The sequence below is a fragment of the Lepidothrix coronata genome, unplaced genomic scaffold (genome assembly GCF_001604755.1).
Source record: "Lepidothrix coronata isolate B3197 unplaced genomic scaffold, Lepidothrix_coronata-1.0 Scaffold2, whole genome shotgun sequence".
NCBI lineage: Eukaryota > Metazoa > Chordata > Aves > Passeriformes > Pipridae > Lepidothrix > Lepidothrix coronata.
Window position 1 is genome coordinate 8,328,075 of NW_016690182.1, and position 22,525 is coordinate 8,350,599.

The 22,525-nt window shown below is 37.5% G+C and overlaps 1 long non-coding RNA gene across 1 annotated transcript in view; it reads right to left on the bottom strand.

Annotated features, from left to right (window-relative positions):
* The window catches only part of LOC108497373, a 6,272-nt gene extending 2,248 nt beyond the window's left edge, over nucleotides 1-4,024 (bottom strand). The window contains exons 1-2 of the long non-coding RNA XR_001874787.1: nucleotides 4,007-4,024; nucleotides 439-493 (exon numbers count right to left, since the gene is read on the bottom strand). This is a non-coding gene — a long non-coding RNA (uncharacterized LOC108497373). The remainder of the gene's footprint in view (nucleotides 1-438; nucleotides 494-4,006) is intronic.
* Between the last annotated feature and the right edge of the window lie 18,501 nt (nucleotides 4,025-22,525).

Below are 22,525 nucleotides of genomic sequence, written 5' to 3' on the forward strand. Positions count from 1 at the left end.
ACAAATACAGTAAAAATACTCTTCCTTTGCAGAATAAAATATAAGACCTTCCCTCCGTATTTCACTTTTGAGTTTGAGAATTCCGAAGCCTAGGATAGGACAACAGATGTTTTACATTTGAGGAGGTATTGATGTGCTTGTCCCACTGTCACAAATAAAAACCTGAGAACATTGATTTTAATCCTTTGTATATATGACTATATGTGAAGGGAGGAGATTTTGTGCATTAAGTGGCAATCTGGACCTAAGGAATCTCTATGGGTTTAATGAATAACAGTCATCCATCAAGAACAGACTATATATGGGGACTCCAAATGGGCCACTCTCAGTTATGAAACAAAAACTGGCTTGAATTTAAGTCCATCTAGCAAGAGCTTCACTCTAACAACATGATTCAGAACTTAGTGCAGGAACTGAAGTTACACAACAAATACAAACCTTATTAGGAGGCAAGTTAATCATTACCTCTTCTTGGCATCAACTGTGTGAAGAGCTGTGATACACAGAGAGAGGCAGAAATGTGTCTTAGAAACTTTACACTTGAAAGAGCAGCACATGGGATTAAATATCAGATTGATTATTGTGCTCTCAGAAACAGCCCAGAGAGGCCAGATAACTGAAAAGCTTTATTTTTTGCTCATCTTCCTTCAATATATTTTTACTCTGTCACTTTTTAATGTTTGTTACAGTTATGGAAAGTCTGAGATTATTGCACCATTTTCATAACAGAAAAAGAAAACACTAAAATTACTGTGTCTCCTTGAAAGCTGTGTCACCGCTGGGTCTTTTGTTTCACTGCCAAAGGATGTACTTTAAGATGTTAAAAAAAGCCAAACCATACAAATATTCTCTTAATCTAGAACATTTGGGAAAATATTTAGACAATGTTTTAAAAGAGATTTCCAGTTTTACCTTCTCCCGAATGAGGTAAAAATCCTGAATTGATTATCATAATCATAATGTGACACCTCTACCATTTATTAATTGTGAAAATATAAAGGTGGAGGAAAAACCTGCACATTTTTCATGTGTCCATGTGTGTTTATTCCCTAACATGTAATAACTAGTCTCCTTACAAGATTGTGTATTGAGAACATCTGTTTGAACTTGACTTCAATCAAGCTGTAATTGGGGCAAAACATCCTTTTCAAAGTCACTGTGTCCTAAAAGTGATAAATTATACAAGGATGGAAAAGCAGAACAAAGACGGGAAGTCTTCAGAAGAAACTGCCAGACACCAGTTCCTATACATTTACATCAGAGCAGCTCATGTAGGACTAATATGGAATTCATAGCTAAATCTCAGATTTAAAAGAGGTCACACACCACATGACAGATATCTTGTAGAACAATCTTGATAATTTATTCAGCAAGATGGTATCAGCTACGACACGACAGTGGGGAAGGGAAGTAGACAGAGCAGGTTGGGGAGAGATGTTCTAGAATCATAATATGCTCTACAGGTCTTGGAACAGGAGGAGAACATTACTAGTATGAGCCAAAACTAAAAATGAGAATTAAAGGTAGGTAAAATAATATAATAAAGGAAGCTAATAACATAGCATCACGTCTGTATGGTAATTATAGTGTCTAAAACTAGGAGTGGAAGCAAAAAGCACTGCAGCTGGAAAATATAATACAAAAGATAAAGAATAAAGTGAACTATAAAACAGTGATTGAAGAGGACACAGCAATAAGCACAAAAATATGGAGAGAGCATAACATACATTTAGGACCAAAACACTTGAGGAAATCTCCAGTAATCTAGATGCAGGAAAAGGAAAAATGTTATGTCATTTACATAAAATTGTTGACTAAAATAAAAAAAGAGAGGAACAAAAATATATTTGCAGGGGCTAAATAGAGATGAAGAATGAAGAAAAATAATTCTGTATAAATAAGTGATAAATTAACAGAATTCTATTACAAAACGGGAAACTGAGCAATGACACAGAAATAAACAGAAATAAACTACAGTACATTGTTAGCAGAGAGAAAATTCTTAGGGTCATAAGCAATTAAAGAGTTACTAAAAATTAAACACGCTAGCATTGTCTGTGGTAACAACAAATTAATTATTGACTGAGAAAAATGATGAAGTAGTTTTGTTGTACTTCATTTCCCCAATTAGTAAAATTACTGTTTGTAATAGAAATTTTTAGGAGTTCTAGTTTTGAAAAGGGCAACACAGGAGCATGTGGAATTTGCTACTGCCATGGTTTAACCCCAGCCTGCAGCTAAAGCACACCTTTTCATCCTAAATCCAAACCACAGCACGGTACCAGCTGCCAGGAAGAAAACTAACTCAGTTCCAGCCAAAAGCTGGACAGCTACTTAAATTGCTCAGAGGATTTCTCTAAAAGCCTTTAAAAAAAATGGGGAAAACATGCATTTGAAATCTTATGTTAGTTCACTGAAGCTTACAGGAATATCTTCTGGCTTCAGCAGAAACCAGGTTAGAGGATCAGCAGAGATTCACTGTTCTCAAGGGAGAGATGGAACGCGCCGTATTTTGCCCTTCCCAATAACCAAAACCCAAGCTTAGTGGCTCTCAAGGAACAATAACTCACTTGCTTATCCTTCAGTTATCATGACAATAACTCCAGCTCACAGGTAGGTGGAGGATGAAGTGTGGGGAACCAGAATTACAGACCGTAATTCCTAGAGAAAGTGCGTCTAATGTAGTTAAGTGTGACTGTTACATGCTCCAGTTCTGTATAAGATTTTAACTTACAGATTGAAAACACCTGAATGGTGTTTGAATTTCAGATGAAAAAAAAAAGTAAAAAAGACATAAGTTTGAGAAAAATCTGGCAGGATTTTCTCTTTTATTTATTTAATCTTTTTTTTTTTTTCAGAAATGGGCCACTTACAACAAAGACCCAATCACTTCTAAATCCCAGGATGGAAATTGATGCTGCTTCTGTCAAGGTAGATTTCAACAGTCATTGAAAGAAGATAGAAACTAATTCAGCACTCATTCTTCATGCCTCTGTTACAGATCTATTCTCTCTGTGCTGTGTGTTTGAGCTCAAAACACAACTTGACTGGATGGTCTGGGAAGCAACAAATTAGGAATTTCAGTTCCGGCATAGCAGTTGTGCTATTTATATCCACATCAAGCAATGTAAAAACTCTCCTCCGTTGTGGTCACTTTAATTAGAAAGGTGTTTAGCTGAGTTAGCAGATAAAACCAAAGGCTGAGGGAAGGAGGAAAGGTCAGCAGTTCTGTCACTGTCAGTAGTGTCCCATCTTGCAGCACATGCCTTTCCTACTCCAAGTGAATATAAAATCATTCAGTTCTACTTACAAGAAAGGTAGGTGTTAAAATTGCACAAGTTGTAAATAAAGGATAGTAGATATTGAGCTAACATGAAATTATCTTAGAAAGAGATAATAGATTCAAATTAAAATTTTTTGAGAGGAGACCAGTTAGCAAATGTTTCCTTAGCACATGCAATTAAACTGTTCATTAGCAAAAATGTGGTACCATGTATCTGTTTTCTTCCTAACAATAGAATGTTCTTTAACACCATGTCCAAAGGTAAAACTTTGTCATGTGTCTCTAGAGATGCACAGAAAGGAAACAAGATCATGACTTCATCTGTGGGAAACTTGTCTCTGTCAGCAGAGTATACCAGCATGGAAACCCCTTTTTACATAGGTGTGCAATAAATGTTAAGTAGGATTTTAAGAATCACTGTAGGAAGCAATTCCTTCATGTGTTTATCCTTCCATAGCTGTCCCTTCCTGCCAATATGACATATCCTTTCCACAGTCACAAAAGCCCTGGGAAAGGAGGGTTATATTGCAAGTCACAAAGGGTGAAGGTAGAGCATGAGTAGCACAATTATCAGAACTTTTCATTTGATCAGCTTGTAGAGGATAAATTTGCTTCAGGAGGAGATACAGGCTAAAGCTGTATGTCTTCAGACTGCTGGCTTATCTTTTGCAATGGTACTAGAAGAAAACATGAAAGAAACAAGGAAACAAAGAAACATCTTACTTAGCTGCAGGGATTAGGCCACTGTAATTGCTCAATATACATTCCTCTGAGACTGGTGGAATCAGTGATCTAAATCACTCAGCACATTTGATATTCCTGGGGAATTTCAGTCCAGGTGCTTCCACAATTTTTGTTATTTGAAGTTTTGTACTGATAGCAGGAAGACACTGTAAAGTTGGAGATGAGAGATCAAATCAAAACTTCTATCAAAAATCAAAACATTTAAGCTCTCTCCTTCTAAAAGACATACCTGAGTATTCTCAAATACAATTAAATGCATAACCAGACACAATCCAATCCCCGGACAATCCAATCCCCGGACAATAATGTTAGGGACAAGATGGGCAGCTCTATTTAGATAACTGAGTTTGAAATACATGAATTTGATTAACAGTGCACAAATTGTCAATATGTATTCTGGGATCCTGACAGCTGTGATCAGTTCGTTCTGCTGTCTGCTAACACCCAAACTGTTCCTGTGCTGTGGAGACAGGGGCACCAGGAACAAACCTCAGGCAGACTTACCAAGGATTATGTGGGTAGGCAAAGGAGAAATGTATGAGCTTGGACTGCTATGAAAAGTTGCCAATCCATGTTCTACTTCTGACACTGAGCCAAGGCCAGCTTTGATGCAAAAGCAATCAGAAGCAAAAGTCCTGGCCAAGCAAATGCTGTGAATATAAACAAGGGATAGAACCAGGCTGCTGGATGGCTACATTTCCAGTCAATTAAAATTTTTTTGATTGTTGTATTGGAATTTCTAGTGAAGTGGAATAACACATTTGAATTTGGTTGGTCTACTAATGGAACAATTCTCCAGTCCACCTGGTAACTGACAAAGAGCAAGCTGGGAGTATCCTGCCTACTCAGTCTCTCAGAGTTTTCTGTCTTGGTGGAAGGAATCAGGTCAATGAGCTCCTTGATTTCTACTGCAAATATCAACAATCATGCATTCTCAACAAACAAACAAACGAACCAAAACTCCCACTGTTTATGTGAAATCTGCTTTTTCAGTTAGGACATTCCTCCTCTTGAAACAACTCCAGAAACTCAAAACTGACTCTGTGAAATCTGCATTTGCTGTTAAAAAAATTGCTTCCCTAGAAACAGGTTCAGTAGAAGTCTCTCTCCATTCCAGTGCCGTGTCACCTGTTGGGGCACAGTAAGAAGCTATGACTCAGGATCACTGCATATGTGTCCACCTAGATATTTTGTCTGCATAAAAGCACTAAAATATATCTCAATTGATTTTTTTTCTGAAATTGAAAAATGCCTCATTTGCACTGAAACCAATATCCTAAATAGCAGATGCAAACCAGTCATCCTAAATAGCAGTGCAAAATGAGCTTATTTACCATGACAGTAAGCAACAATTTTGCACCTTGTTGACTAGGACTCTGGTTTTCATTTTTCCCTGACAGGTTAAAATTATTTTCTGAGTTGATAGACAAGAACTCACAAGAAGCCCTGTAATTTAATTCATCTTTTTGGTTCTCCATTAAATATCTAAAATATGTGTGTTGCAATAACCTTGCAATAACTCACAACTCCAGCTGTAATAGGTCTCCTATATTCTCCTAAAATAATAATAAAATCAAACCCCATGATCAATAGGAAGCAAATAAATTTATATATTGGCTTCACAATCCAAAAGCCTTGAAGATTCTTCAAAAGAATCCAAGTTTCTCCAGACTTCTCAACACTTAGTCTACCTGATATCTTTTCCTAAGTTTTCATAATAATCAACATGCAAGCAAAGGAAGTGACTTTCTCTGTACCTTTTTAGCCATTTTTATCTATATTTTTATAACACCTTTTCTGCTTCTTTATTGTAACTATTAATAGACCCCTGCAAAAGATCACTTGCAGTTTGCTCATACAGAAAGATATTTTATTGAATTAGCGAGATTATGGTCCTTTGGTTTGGAATACTTGCAGTAATTAGACTTAATGTAAGAATTCTCACAGCTGATCAGAGGTGTGAAAGGCATCTTATAATTAAGACCTATATAACACCACATTGCCAGTACTTTTCAGCTGCTCACTCATACATCCACAGATTATATCTGCTACTTAGCAGCTTGTGTTGGGAATACCTTATTGCAAGGAAAAGAGACAGAAATCACTTGTATTTCTTATCAAGAAAATTATATTTCCAAGCATTTTTTTCTTATGATGGCACTATCATCAGATTTAACAAACAAGGAGAATTGATCCAGAGATAATACCTTTGCTATTACCACTAAATAGTATCTGTATCAGTAAATCCAAAGGACAGCTGGCATTTAATTGCTAACAAATTGTGCTGATTTTCAACTGCAGTCTGTATGAAGCCTTTTCAATTATACCTATTGATAAGTGAGGTTTGATTTAGCAGCTTTGCATCCTGAAGGATTCAAACTGCAGTGCACAATGAGACGTGCAGCAATAAATTGTCACTTGATAATGACAGCAATTGTCTAAGAAGCAGTTATTTATTGTAGCCATTAATGTTCAGTCACTGCAGGACTAAAGTATCTCTCCCTTTACAGATCAATATTTTCCTTCGGGGAAGAAACTTGGGGTGCATTCCATCGATGCCCAGTTAGGTGAAAAGAGGCAGATATGACTATGGATGCCTAAAATGCATTGATTACTTTACGTGCCATCAGTCACTTCTACACTAATTTCTAAGACTTCATGGACTAGCTTGAGCAGTGTGAAACCAAATATTGAAACTCTGCCACTAATATTTATAGACAAAATGTCATTTTTTTCATAATATTGATTCAGTTACACCTATTTTTATATGTAGCATAAGTACCCAAAACGCATAAAATTCCCAGAGATATGTTCAACTGTGTAGGTATCAAAATAGAAATGCTTTTCTTAGATCTCCAGTTGCTACTGACTGTGAATACTTTAAACTACAGGGAAAGATACAGACATAAGTTCCAAAATAAGCTTTGAGTTTCCTCCTTGCAAAGATCTCTGACTTTTAAAACACAGGTGAGAGTTCTTCTCAGTGGATAGTAATTTTGGCTTTTGAGATACAGAGGTGCATGCTGCATTATGAGGCACCGAGCTGAGAACAAAAACATCTCTAAATAAAACGACAGTTACACATAAAAGGCAAATTACACTCATTTGTGCCACAATGGGTGGATAAAAATCCCCCCCAAATTCTATTTATTGTAATTAATTGACAAGTATTCTGGGAAAACAAACAAACAAACAAAAAACACCACACCATCAAACCAAAAAAAGCCCAATAAATCTGTTTCCTTGGTTTCCTTTGGAATGCAATAATAGCTATTTCTTCACAAAGGCATAGTGTTTACTAAGAAATCTGCTCCTAGGGTAAGCTATTATTACTTCAGCAGTCTCCAGGCTCCAAAAGGAATGAAAATAGTTTCAAAAATGCAGGACGTCCCTGAAATGGAGAAATGGATGATGAATTTGTGCTACTTATGGCACCTTGGCGACTGTTTGTTTTTCATCACTAACTGAAGGGACTGCACAGAGCAGCCACTTGGAAGCAGGGCCAGGCTGAGCACTTGGTAACACAGGAGGCTGCCTCACCTGCAGGAAAGAAGCAAACCTGGCAGCGTGGAACATCTATTATTCATCTGCAGTAATTTGTGGCCTGGCAAGAGCTGATGAATCCAATTTTGAGAGCATTTTACAGCAAGTTAAGAAATTTACAAAGGAAAACCAGCAAAAATATTCCTTCCTGTTCTAGAAATAAGTTAAAGTGATCACTGGAAATCTGATAACCTGACTGGAGTTAAATAATCAGTGGTCAGCTGGAAATGGGAATGTTGGGGTTTATGGCTAATATCTGGTTCACACTCAGATTGTGCAGGAGAAGCAGCAGAAGAAATGAAAGGGAGGAGCTCTGGTTCTCTGCAGGTGATCTGGAGAATGGTGAAAGGTCTTCACTCATAAAAAATGGGAGGGGGACAGCCCAGGTAAGCCCTGAAAGGATCACCACATCACCTCCAGCCAACCAAAGTCACATTTGTGACTGAGAACAGCAGCACACAAGCTGCTTTTATCAGCAGCATTTTGCAATGGCCTAAATCTGTTTTAACTGAGATTGATTTCATGGAATCATGGGTAGGACAATCCCTTCATTTTAGCTGATCAGCATCTATAGAATAGCAACATGCAACTTGTTCCATTAACAACACAAATACAGGGAAAATGCTCATGCATTCACTGGATCTATATCTGGGTTTGTGCCAGTCTTCTAAAAATTTGGCTACAAAAGGAAGATATTCCTAACAAACGGAATTCATGTGCTGGTTAATGCACTGGGGAACAGACAGAATTTCTACTTCATCCAGCGAAGCAGAAAGAAACAAACCAATCTCGATTTTCTTTTTCTTCTCTGTGTCATAAGACTAAAATTAGCACAAATGTTGTTCATAATAAAAACCTACAGGTATTGATTTTGAGAGTCATATGACGGTAACTAAATTTAAAAGTTTTGTTCGTAAACATTGACTTATCAAGTAAAGGAAAAAATCTTTTTAAAGGAGAAATTAATCACTAACATAACTGTGAAGTCTATTAAAATAAAAACTCATTTCACTATTCCTCTAACTTCTTATTATGAGCTACAATTTATACTATGTTACAAATCCTCCTAAAGGTAATAAATTTGACATAGAAAAAATTAATACAAAATCTAATTACATTTAATTTGATTAAATTAGAATGGACTTTTTTCTGTAATCTCATTTAGTTCAAAACACTTATAAAACATCAAAACTATTAACAAGCCCTAAAAAACACCACATATAACATTATAGACTTTAGCAACTGTCTACCTTCCTCGCCACCACAGAAGAGATGAGAATGGAAATCTCATGTTCCGAGCCAAATTCTGCCACAGGCAGCCACTTTCTACGCTCTGCTGACCTCAATCTGTGTTTCTCTGATCTGCAGTTTTAAAGGCAGAGAAGAAACAGGGCACAGGGAGAGCAGAGTGTTTCTACAAGTTGCTATTTCTCTGAAAATGTACGGGAATCTCACTGCTATTTTCCTGAAAGTGAAAAAGAATCTCACTGCTTGTCTCATCACATTTACCCTAAAAGAATTCCCAATTCACAGTACTAAAACCTCTTCCTTTTCAGGAAAGGAGCTTTGTTCTGGTGTAAGCCTGGGTCAGGTGTTCTGTCCATTGCTGATATTGCTGATCTTAATTTATGTGTGTTGGGACAGTCATGCTCTACGTTTCCCAACTGAGGAGTTAAATCTTGCATCTGATGGAGGGCCAGAGCAGCAAATCTGCTTTAAACCAAGTCCTGTGTGTCTTTCACAGGGCGCAGTTTAACCAAGCTGAAAACCCCAGGTACTCAAACTCAATGCTTTCAACAGGAGGAACTTTTTAGAATGCTGTTTTCTCTCTCTTTCTGACAAAGCTGACTTTGTAAGTTCTCTGATGATTATTCTCAAAACAGATTCCTCTGAAGAGATGTGAGGCTTCCTTCTTGAAGTGTTTTGCTAATCATGCCTTTAAACTCTGTTCACTGAAGAGAAGACACTTTGGCAGGCAAAGGAACTTGTGTCAAAAACTGTCTGCACAGGTACCATCAGCAGGTGATTAAATGGTGATTAGTTTCTATTGGTGACCACCAAGCAGCCTTTTTAACTTCCAGTTCCTCGTCCCTCTGGAGGTCTGGGGTTTTTTTGTGCTTTGTATGAAAACCCGGGTTATGCATCTTGCACATCTCCACAACATCCAGAGAGAAACTTTCCTCCTTTACTTGCTTTTCTTCCCATCTTTGTGTGCTGCAGAGCTGGCTTTTGAAATACCCCCACAAACAAGTAATTAAAAGAAAAGCAAATTTAGTTTTGAGAAAGAACAGCCACCATTTTTTACAGTGGCACATAAAAATATGTTCTACACAGAAAATATTTAGGCAGATTTTTTAAGTTAACAGCAGTGCTCAGACTTTCTTAAAGATTGATTCACTTCAGTGACTCAGTATCTCGTGTTTTCTCTCTTTTTTTTTTTTCTGTGCTGTGAAATAAGCTTGGTTTAAGTAGCAAAAACATTATGATTTCACATTTAGCGGCATAAAAATTGCCTTCTGTTCAAATTCATGCTCCTCAGTGAGGTTCCCAGATACCTTCCACTGAGTAGTAGTTTATTATCAGAACAGAAAAATGCTTACTCTGAGCAAATTAAGCCTTGCCATCACCAGCTGTGATGAGTTTGTATTGACAAGATGTCAGAATCTAAAGAATTTTTGTGTTTGTATTTGGTACTTACTGAACCAAATTTGTGGCAATCAGCTGAGATCACATATAAATCATTTTTTTTCAGTGATGATTAGAATTTTACAACTCGAATTTATACGTAAGAAGCCTCCAGGAAACCAAAGTCTCAATGTACTTGCACAAAAAAAAGTCCCCAACATTCCTGAACACAGAGAGTTTACTGTGTACACAAAATTAAATTCTGAATGTGCTAATGAGGTTGTGTCACATATTAAGTTCCGTGGCAAAATGAAAAAAAATCCAGTTAATATTTACTTTAGGTTAGAATGGAATTGAATATCAGTTTTGTATTTTTAAAAAATAGGTGGAAATCTGAGAGAAATCTCAATATCTTAATAATATTGAGCTATTAAAAGGTTCCCATATTAATAATTATATTCAAATACATCACAGAACAAAAAAAAAAAGATCAAAAGTCAAAGCAAACAGAAAGCTAGATGAACCAAAACACCTTCTGAAAAGTAAACATTTAAACATTATCAACATTCAAATAAAAATAAATATCTACACTTGATTTAGCTTAATTTAGTTATCAAAATGAACATTCCTGTTTTTAGTGAATCACTTTTTTGTACAGGAATTTGTTCTTCTAGAGAAAGTTTTTGACAGTTGTACGCATAAGATTGGTAGTTGTGTCTATACATTTGTAATGACAACTGTGATATATGTATATAAAATTGTGAATTATATAATCTTTGAGTCAACAAATTAATCTTATTGAAGGAACCTAAATTAATAAAAATCTAACTCCATACCAAGGTGCCAATCTTTGGATAGCATTCCTATAGTTACTGTCTAATATTATTTGTTTTGATGTGTCATAACTGGGTTATAAGTATGGCCTCCAAACACACTTCACTGTTAAAGCTTCACCAATGAAAAGAAACCTAGACCATATCAATTGATGAATGCTGAAAAGAAAGCTTGTTCTTTGTGATCTTTAAAACAAAAGATAAAATTCAAATGGCATATTCCAGCAACACATGTCCATTCCAGACTTTGGAAATCTTACTAGAAACATGGATCATATCCTCATGCCCATTAAAAATAATATCCTATTTCTACAGGTTTCAGAAGCAGCAAAGTAACTTATTACAAGGGAAGCTAAATATAAAACTTGTGTTAAAATATATTCATTAAAAATTAAATTCTGGAAGTAAAGCCTTCCAAACCTGGAACTGTGCTTGGGAAACAGCAAAGATTGAGAAGTACAAACCTTTCAGAAATATCACTGCTCTGGATGTCTGAAGGTATCAGAGTGAGCATTCAGAAGACATTTGTTCCTTTGCGTCACGACACAATGATGAGCATTTCTTTTAGCACCTTCCTACATGGATATTTGAGAATCCAGGCATTTTAAAACAGATGGGAAGGGGGAGAGGCAAAAGTCTTAATGTGACCAAAATAGTAATTTTTCTTAAGAGCTTCAAGAGTTCTGAACAATCACTCTCCAGGTCTGACCTGATATGGGCTTGAAATGATACCCAGCACTAAGCTGGGAAATAAACATATTTTGGACTACATATTGTAATACACAGAGAGTAGCTGGGATGCTCTAAGAAGAAAAATTACTGCCAGAATGAGTTTGCATGTTAGGTTTTATTTATTTTAAATGTAACCTTTATGTGTTACAAACCCTTCTGTAGGTGGTAAGCAGCTTGCTTAAGATTTATCTTTCACTTGAAAGAAAAAAATGTTAAACCAAATACCACCAAAGCGAATTCTTTGATTTACTGGTAATGATGTTCTAGCAGCAAAGAATGGGTGTAAAGAATGCACTGCTTTTCACATCTCATAATATTTCACAATTTTTAAATATCGTTTAACAACAAGCAAATAAAAGGACCATTTAATATGAAAACATCATTTGGAACCCCAGACTCGCCGATGCTGCAGAATTGCAGAAGAAAGACATTGGAAAGAATTAGGCAAGGACGGTGTCCAGCTTTATATCCCAGTTCTGTCAGAGAGTGAGACCAGGATAAAATCAGAAGGCTGTTCCTTAGATTAAAGCCTTCTCTCCTGTGCACAAGCAGCATCTGCCTGGCTGGTTGACCACGGGGTCAGGGTACAAACAGCACAGTAACTGTCCACTATTCTCAAACACAGTCAGAAGCAGAAACTGCAACAGGCTCACTGTTGTCAAGCCTCATTATAGCAATAGTTGTTATGTGTCAGAGATAGAGCTGCTATCCAATGGCTTTGCAAACTTCCCTTCTAAATCTTAGGGAACTGCACACATTAAACTGTCTTTCTCCAGCTCTTCTGAAAACGTTGCCATAGAGCAATGCCCTTCTTCCCTGTCTTCACTGATCATTACAAGGAGGGAGAAATGAGCATGGGCTGCACAGTAAAACTATCACAACTACACACCAAACTACACACCCTTTCTGGCACTTTTTTTTTTTCACTTGGAATCCAGCAGAAGCATTGTATTAACCTGATCTTTATATTTACCTCTGATTTTACTGATTGCCAAAGTGGAAATGTAAAAGTTTGACACATCCCCCCAAACTGCTTAAACAGTCCCCTCAGCAATGTCTGAACACAGTTTCAGTGTCACTTATGCAGCTTTTGCAAAAAAAGAATCATGACAACGGAGTGTGTCTCACTCTTTCCTCCCAACTGTAATGACAGTCTATTAAGAAAATTACATCAGCATCCACCCTTAAAGTATCAGTCCCTGGCTTGATCTTTAATTTGATTAGTTTTAAATCCCAAAGGTTTAAACTGAATCCTGTACTTTTGCAAAAACAAAGTGATGCCTGACTGCTGTATTAAACACAGATGTTGCTGACTTGCAGAAAGATCCTGAAATCATGTTTTTTCTTCCTTCTTCGAAAATTAGTGTGATCTTTTAACAGCTGCTTTGTTGAGTCCACAGATAGCTGCACTTTATTTTGAGAGAAAAAAAAATCCTATTATAGCATTCATATATTTCTTTTCTTTCAAAGGCTTAGTGGAAATTAGGTAAACAAACAAATTAAACTGCAAAGGCCAGCCTCTGCTTCTGTAGAGATGCTAGAAAGACTTCTATGAAGACTGTGTCAAGTCCAGTAGTAGCATGAAGGTGGTAACAGGGGTCAAAAAGTCTCTCTATTTACTGCTGACCTTCAGTATTAAAATCAATAGTGTTTGCCTGTGTTTAATGCCTGGCACCTGAGTAAGCACTCTGCAATATTGGGGCCTTCATGTAGGAGTTCAGATTTCCAATGTGTTCTCAGATGAGCAGTGAAAAAGTAGTAATGGATTGAAATAAGATTTTTACCTCATTCACATCTGCATTACAAAAATAACAATAGCTCCCAGAGTGTGAACAACAACCATTTGAAGAAATGGGGTCAGGAATCTTATCATTCTGAGTTAGAGATTACCTTCTCTATTTTTCTCCAGTACATTGCCACACATACTGCGAGATAGTATTTATTTCATTCTTAGACAAGTACAAAAGAGGCTCCTATCAATTCCCTGCAGTTCAAGTTTTAGCTCCTACAGTATTTGATTTCATTTCTTGTATTACTTTTTTACAATTTTTGCTTGATTTGATTCTTATATTTGTGCCTTCTCAGAGTACCATAAAAAAAATCTCTTTGGTTTATGATGTGGGCAAAAAAGAACTTTGATGTGCCTGATGTTCAATCCCAGCTTAATTTGTAAGTGATAAGTTAGAAGGTTTAATCTCAGTGCCCATATGTCACATCTCAGAACCAGATCACACTTTGGCATGAATGGCAGGCTCAGCTTAGCAAAGCCCTGGATTGACATATTGGAATGGGTCTGGGAGATGCTCCTGGGGAAAGCTTATTCATCTTTTATCACTGGTGAAAATATTCATGCTTCAGATAGCTCATATGGGAAAACAGCATTTTCAAATCAAAGGATTCTTATGGACAACGATGAAATCAGATTTTTCTTAGAGTCAATGATCTATGTGTAAGGATCGTTTTTACCTGAGCCAGTGCTCCACATAATAGGGACAGCATCCATCTAGGATTTTTGAGCCCCATAGGCATGAGAACAGAATACAGATGAGCAGATAGAGACCTCCTTGTAATTATTCGTATAATAAAACCTATTCAATTAAATATATTCCTGTCTATACATGAGCCTTTTGTGAGGCTAAACACAGCATACAGCTACTCCAAGACCACATCGGAGCCTCTCTATTCAGTAGTCAAAAAATTAGTAGTAAAAATTATCTCAAAAATTTAGAGGAAGAGGAATGTAACCCCTAAACCACAATGTAAGAGTAATAGAAAGACCAGTGTGTTTTAGGGGATGCATGTTACTATGGAATAAAATTAACCCATGCCCATATAGGCTATTTTAATTTTTGTGTATCGTGGTGCATCCTAAATCCCAAGGTTTCCACCACAGTGTTCTGCAGCTTCGAAAGCTGAGCATGGCCAGCTATCTGTCACATCTTCAGCTCATCCCCAGCCAACTCTGACTAAAACAGCCATTGCTAAGGCTGGTGTCACAACAGGCAGTTCATCTGCTCCTCTCTCAACACCATCGTATGCCAGAGTGGAAACACCTTGTGCCCAGAAATGCCATCTTAAATAAAGTTTTGTGAGGACTCTCAACTCACTACTTGCAATCACATTATAAAGAAATGCATTCCAAATGGCCGAAGTGGGTAGAGAGCACCTTTAATTCAGGGTTGTTTCCCCCAGTGAGGTGTGTCCTAACAACTTTACAAGGAATGGAAGAGTCACTGTGAGTAAAATACTATGAAATATTATGGCCACAGCGTTAGTAATCTGATACATCATCACCATTAGCACATTTCACTGCAGACAAACTTGTCAGTGGTCTTTGTTGCCTTCATTAGGAAGTTAAAAGAACAGAAGTTCTTTAATTCTAGCTTTTCTGACAAGAGGGTTTAAAGACAGGACAGCTGGAAAGGGAGACATTACAAGATCTGATCTGATGGATCAAGGTAAACTAGAACGTGACAGTATGAAATACTTCTAAATTTAAAAGAAATTTATTCTAATAAAAACTTTTTCTCTGTCTTTTCTACAAATAACAAAGTGATGTAACAGAAAAGTTATGAAAATTCAAACCAGAACCCACGTGTCATGTCTTAGATGATTACTGGGTCAGATTCTGTTACTCGATGGTTGGGGGTTCCTGGGTCATGCAGCACTCCTGTGCACTGTGTGACCCTGCCAGGCAGAACTAATCACAGAGAACAAGAGGTATTCATACTCCATGGTGTATGACTGCCACCACTTCCATTACAGCACCTTTGCTTTGCTCTCATATGCACTGGGATTGAAACTGGGGCTAAGATTTGTACAATATTGCACATTCGAATTTTAACCTTTGCTCTAGTCCTGTGACATGTTCATCATTTCACAAAGCTTTGCAGAGATTGAATTTTATCATTTTATTTGCTTTTTCTTATACCCTTTCCTTCTACTTCCTGTTGAATGAAATCTGATGTTGCCTTCTTGTTTCCTTAAACCTTGTAAGGAACTGTGTCTAACTAATGCAGTGCTTTCAGAGATTCTGTTCCACTACAAAAACACTCACAGATGTAATTTTTCACTGCTTCTCACATGAGCTCAGCTGTATGGAAGGAGATGGGTAAAAGCTATTCCCATGGAACGTGAAGCAGTGACTGGCCAGAAGCTGCCTATGTGGATAATGATCATCTCTGATATTTCTTTATCATTCTTGGAGAGCACAGCTATCAATCCGTGCCTAATCTAGACAATACATTTCTAACATAAAGTCCCCATATAGCAGGAAAATGACAACTGCGAAAGCTGATTTATCCAAGCTGCTCTGCTGGTTCCTATTCCATGGCAGAACAGCTCATATGCTGACAGACAGACAGCTTAAGGCTGAGCTCTTACTTGATCTCATTATTTGCCAGCTGATGGAAGTTAGCAACCAAAGTAGTACATTGTCGTCCAGCAAACAAAACTTTTGCAACAGCCAGCAGAAATAGTTTCAAGCTAAAGTAAATAAACTTTCATTCTTCTGTATTTTTGAAAAGTAGCATAGATGTTGACCTGTGATACTACAAGCTTCTCTTGGAATAATTTAAATAAAAGCTGCTCTATCAGAGAAATATTTGGAAGAACAGCACTTTAATAGTTTTCATGTACACTTAAATTGAAAGTTATTAGTGATTGATTAGACCCAATTACAGGTAGGTCAAGATGGTAAATACAGATGTAGCCATTTGCCTGAAAAGTGCTTAGAGTGACATTTCTTATTGTTTCTTGTGCTGAAAACAAACAAGGTCTGACTCTATTCCCTTCTAGACAAAGCAAAGCAGAACTAGATTTTTGTGGGGAAGCATCAGCAGTAATACTGTAGCCTGTCAAAGTCTGGGGGATGATTTCACAGAGGCAGTGCTGTCTGACTTCATCCATAAGATAGTCAGTTCTATCTGCAACATGTAATCTGACAGAAGCAGAATAGTAGAAGAGGTCTCTATTTGAATAATATGGGGGGTTGCCTAATTTTTAAGCTTTCTCAACATGATACAATTTTCCATAAAAATGTTTGGGTTTAGACTGAGCCTATTCTGCAGGACTGAATTAACAATAGCAAATAAAAAAATACGAAACCAAATTAGTGTTAATCCTGGAGAAAAAAAAAATATTTACCATTTTATTTTTCCTTGTACATTTCATTGACTTTGAAAGTCAATCCTTTTTACTGGCTTCATTTTGACACTTCATTAACTGGTGGGTCATCACCTTTTGCTCCACCGAGTAGTGCTTATTTTTCATGCCAACACAGATAGAGGATTCAGACCTGATTTGTATTGCAGGTAATAAATGGTAATTATCTGCACCTTTTTTTTTTTTTATGGGACTTGCTGTCTCTATATTGGAGGAACTAAATCTTTGTAACTTTGATGACAGCGGATTAGAATGTAACCAGTCCTTGTCTGGTGTACTTACTGGGGCAAACACTTAGAGGTCATGCATTCAATTTTGTGTAATTACTGACAGTGTAATGATGAAGATGAAAGAAGATAGTGTATACTTAATCAATCAGATAAGCATATGAAGCTTTTGCATGAAAGATTTAATGGAACAATAGACCCAGAACTGGAAATTGGACAGTGGGCAAACCCTGTCCCTTCTGTGACTGCTCTCCCTCACTTAGAACAGCCAGGAAAAACAGTAAATACTTCTTTTTCCTCTGTCCTTTTTCTAGAGATACTATAATGAAAATTAGGGAAATAGGAGGCCAAGTACAACTTCAGGAAATGTAGTTAAATTTCATATTTTTCCCTGTAGATGACAACTGTGAAAGGTGCCAGTGTAAACCAAAGTCTGAAATTCATAGACTCATAGGATGGTTTGGCTTGGAAGGGACCTAAAGGTCACCCAGTCCTGACTCCCCTTTCATGGACACGGACACCTTTCACTAGACCAGGCTGCTCAAAGCCCTGTCCAACCTTGAACTCTTCCAAATTACCTATAGAACAGACACAGCATTGACACAATGGCATAAGCTTTGTTTTCTCTGACTGTAACAATATCACAAGCTGAAATAAAATCTGTCATAATTCACATTAATTCATATTTAAATTCACAACTTTTATTCTATTTATCTTCATAACACTGGTGATCATTGGGGTGTCCACAGTGTGCAAAATCCTACATTCCCTTATGGTTGCAAGGAGTACACCCTTAAGACTGCCTCTTTCTGGGCTGAGAGGCTCAGTACAAGCATCACATCCAAACCCATGCAGGCTGTCTGTCCCTTCTATGCAACACTTCCCAGTGGGCTTTTCCTGGCCATACTTTACATGCATTATCATGCTCTGCGGGAAACTCAGCAAGCACAGCATCTCACCAGAGTAAAAGCAGTTAGTTAGGGCTTCTTGTAGTACAGCAGTTCAACAGCTGAAAGGATTGTCTCTACATTTTGCAGGAAGAAAAAAAAAAAAAAGGTGTTGAATAAACATACTCCATGGAGTGGGAAACATGAGCATGAGCCTAGAGTACTCCAGAGGAATGCTAACACAAAGCTGGGATAACGCTACCTCCTGCTTCTGGGAAGATTATTTCCCCAACCCAAAAAAATGATAGGGTCACAAAGTTATATGAAAGGAGATAGCAGGAAGCAGAAATACAACTTTCTTTAGATGTGTATTAAGAGAAAATAGTGATGATTATTGAGATATATGACATAGTTATTCAACTCCGACTACGATTCTGATCTAAGATATACAACTTCAAACCAGGATTAGACTCGTAAACTCACAAGGAATTTAAGTTTTAATATACATCCTCCTCTTCATGATTTCCCATTGACTAATGTGCATGATATCCCTTCTTTGTGCTGACTATTGTAAATTCCACTTCCTAAATCCTCTCACTGCACAGGAGGATAGTTTCTTACCTCAGAGCTGTTGATCTCACACCACCCGGTTACAACATACCAAGACAGGCTGTCTATTCAGCTCTAAGGTCACAGCACTGCAGCAATCTGAGCCCGGGTCTCTTGAATCTCAGGCTATGTCTGCTTAATGGCTTATTTATCCATCAGAAAGCAGCACTGGCAAAGAGCAATGAGTCCAAATCTAGCTGGATCCTGAAGATGATTACATTTTCTAGTTTGTACAGACTAGACCGCTAAAAGGGTGATGGCAATTCTCAACTGCATTTGAATATATGAAGTGGAAATGTAAAATTCTATCATTCATTTTACAAGCTCATGAAATTTCCAGGGAATACAATTCTAATTACCTCTCATATCCAATTTGCCAAGATAAGTAATAATTTCTACCCTTCTATTAAATGCAGATGTAAGGAGCATGTCAAACAGCTCAAGAGTACAGTGCTCCCCAGATGTTACACCTGTTCCTCATATATCACTTTCCTCTGTTTCATCATTTGTGTTTACCAGAAGGTTATGAATAGCTCAGAGCTGCCACCAGGGAAGGTCATCACTGAAAGATCCTTATTACTATGATTTAGTTACATTTTATTGATGGTCCACAGGTTCTACTCAGGGTGTAGCTTGGCTAAACTTTATGGAAACATATGGTGAACATCCTATACAGAGAAACCAATAACTGACTGGAAAATGCTATACTGCAATAATCAAAAAAACTGGTTGGCATATCAGTTCCATTCTCTCTACCTATCTTTACTTCTAGACATTTGTCCACAAAACAAACTTCAGGTTTTACTTCTACTGACATTTAGGCTAAAATGATATTTGAAAAAAAAAGAAAACTAGGATGATAGAAGAAAAGTTTGGTGAACAAGTGACATCAAGAGATAAACTGCTTTAGACTTTTTGCATCCCTTGGGAAGAAGCTCCTACCATGGTTTTTGATGAAGTTACAAAAACTGTGTTGACATATTTATTTATACAGAAACAATGAGTCTCTTGTCTTATTACTAGAAACAAGTAAACTATAGTTTTTCTAAACCTCGAATAATTGTAAGATGGGCCTTAGTAAAATATCTTACTGTGTCATTTGTATTTCTGAATACAATTCTTCACCTCCTGCCACGATGGCTCTGTTTACCAGTGCACCAAAAATGGTTAAAAGTCTCCTGTCTGCAACATCTGTTTAGAACTGGAGGGCTTTCAGACTGTGAACTGTAAAACTCTGGAAACAAGACAGTAAACTTGGCCCAGTGACCCAAAACAAAGGAAGCAATGGATGTAAAAGGGTAATGTTGGGAGAAAGAAGGAAAGTTCTGAATTAACCTGGAATAATTATGTGTTCTGACAGAATGAAGTAACTCCTACTCGCTATACTAAAGCTACATGGTAGCAGAATGGAACAAAAACAGATGTAGTCTTTGCATGCAGTAGATAATAGAGTCTCTTCTCTCATACATGAGTAAATAGAGCTGCTGGAATAAATTCTGTCAACAGCCACTAAAAATAGGAGTAATTAGACATATATTTAATATGGTAGATTTAATACAAATTCCTATGAAAAGTCCATAAAGCTATAGCATAAAATCACAGAGGAGCATGCATGCTTTCTATAAAATGTTTTGTTGTGTTTATCTATGGGATATATTATCCCTATTACAGCAGCTCCTGGTACAGGTTTGCACCATCCACATATCATTTCCATTAAAAGCTGTGGAACAGCTGCATGAAGAAGGGTTTTGTTTGTTTTAATCTCCCAGTGTCTCTGTTGGCTCTTTCAGTTCACATCCCTTGTAGTCAGAGGAACCAACAGAAGCCATAACCCTCATATTACTGGGTTCCACTGAAGAGGGATCTCTTCCTTCTCCCAGAAAGATGATTACTTGTCTACCTCAGATTTCTCACTTTTCACTGGAGTCTCCTGGCACAGCTAAACAATTTTATGCTGCCTATGTAGCAGTAGCAGCAACACTATACTGTGCAAACAGCACCCAGCTGTGCTCCCCAGCTCATGCACTCCCCGGCCTCTGACCAACCTCTCCACGGTGAAATGGAGTGCAAACAAAAACCTCTGCAAGCAACATAAACACATCTCTAGCAACTGAGCACAGAACCCTTGCTGTTCTGACAGCAGGCTTTCCTGTGCCACTGCTATGCAGAGAACAGCCTTGCCTGAAAGCAAGGCTTAGACATGATGTGGTTTAATGTCTGCACGTTGATAGCCCTTTCTATACATTTAAAAGTGTATTACAGTCTTGGCTGGCCTGTCTATTGCTCAGCTAAACACTCTCAGCAAAGAAAAGGTCAGTAGGATTCAAAGAAACAGGTGTTTTCACTGGTCACTTAGGGAGTTCAAGAGCTTTGAGACAGGTCTGGTCAAGACATATTGGCAGCAGTTTTCAGTGAAGATGAGTGAAGTGCCCTAAGGACAGTCAGTCAATAGTGCTGTGTCCTCAAGGAAACTTTTACTATTCACACCATTTTGTGATGACACCCAGTAAGGCTGATAGAACGCTGTGCTTAGTGAGAGCTTCCACTCAGGGTAAGTCTCAGGTCAGAACACTACGGCCCATTTCTCAGCCTCAGAGTTAGCAGCAAATGATAAAGGCACTCAGGGAAGGCTCCTGCCAGGAAACCTAAAGCCATGCAGTGAAATACCAGACTCTTCCAGATATGCCTTTCTCTTTGTAAAGCCAAATACAACCACTATGTTTGTACACAGCCTATGTGAACACACACACACCTTCATGTCCTTAGACTTGGCTTCCTGGCTAATGGCTCCCTGCTGGCTTTGAGGATTAAACTTCACTGAAAGGTCTATGGAAACCCTCAGGAATTAACAGTTTTGTGTTATCCAGTGTTCGAGGACAGACAAAAAGAGCAGTGATACATTTCAAAGGTAACCTTCATTTGGGAAATAAGGAAAGCCTGATACAGTTACTGTTTTTAAACAAAAGTGTGTGAGCCTGCGGAAAAAATAAAAACAAAAACAGCCAGAGGAAACTAATCTTTTCAAGTGTGTACTGTCCTCCCAGACTGACAATATTCTGTTCCCCCTTTCACTTTTTTTGTTAGTTTTGTTAGTGTTGTTAGCCCCAGATAAACATGGTAGTAATAACTGTACTTTTTCACAGGGAGAAAAAAAACTCTACACCTTGTAAGATTCTTTCTGTTCTATTCTGGAATTCATTAAAATTAATTTTGAACTACGAGAACCTTTTCTGGGTTCTAATTTGAGGCAAGCCTCTTTAAGGACAAGTCTCTTGTGCTTACTAGAGCTCCATAGTTTGGTTTGCACATTTGAGGAAAGTGATGCTTGATATAACTGTTCTTTGTCTATATTCCAAGATAATGATGGTTGAAATTCTGGTCATCACTGGATCTCAGAGAAATGATGTCTGAAAATGTCATATCGACTGAAAATGTGGAGTATAGCATCACATTTTGAAAGACACAGCAAGTGAAAGCAAAAATAGTAATTCCCCAAATGCCAGTGCAATAAATAATATTAGAGGAAACATTTGAAGATATTCGAATCTATCCCCTGAAAATTTCCTCTCGTGACTTTCACTTCAAGACATAGAAATGGCCTTTTCTGGAATTATTTTTATAAATACTTCTACATAAATGTTCTCAACATATAATACCTTTCTCTTCTCACATTACTTGAGTCAAACTATTTGCTATCACTCTGCTCCAGAACATTTTCTGTTACCAAGGAATTCCTGAAGCTTGCTGGCTCTCTATAATGGAAATAGCAACCAGGTTTGTGCCTGAAAGGATCCCAAGAAAGCTGTCATGCAGAGGAGAATTTATCAGTTGTCCCATTATCACTGTAATTACACTGATGTGTTAATGTGGGAAGAAAAA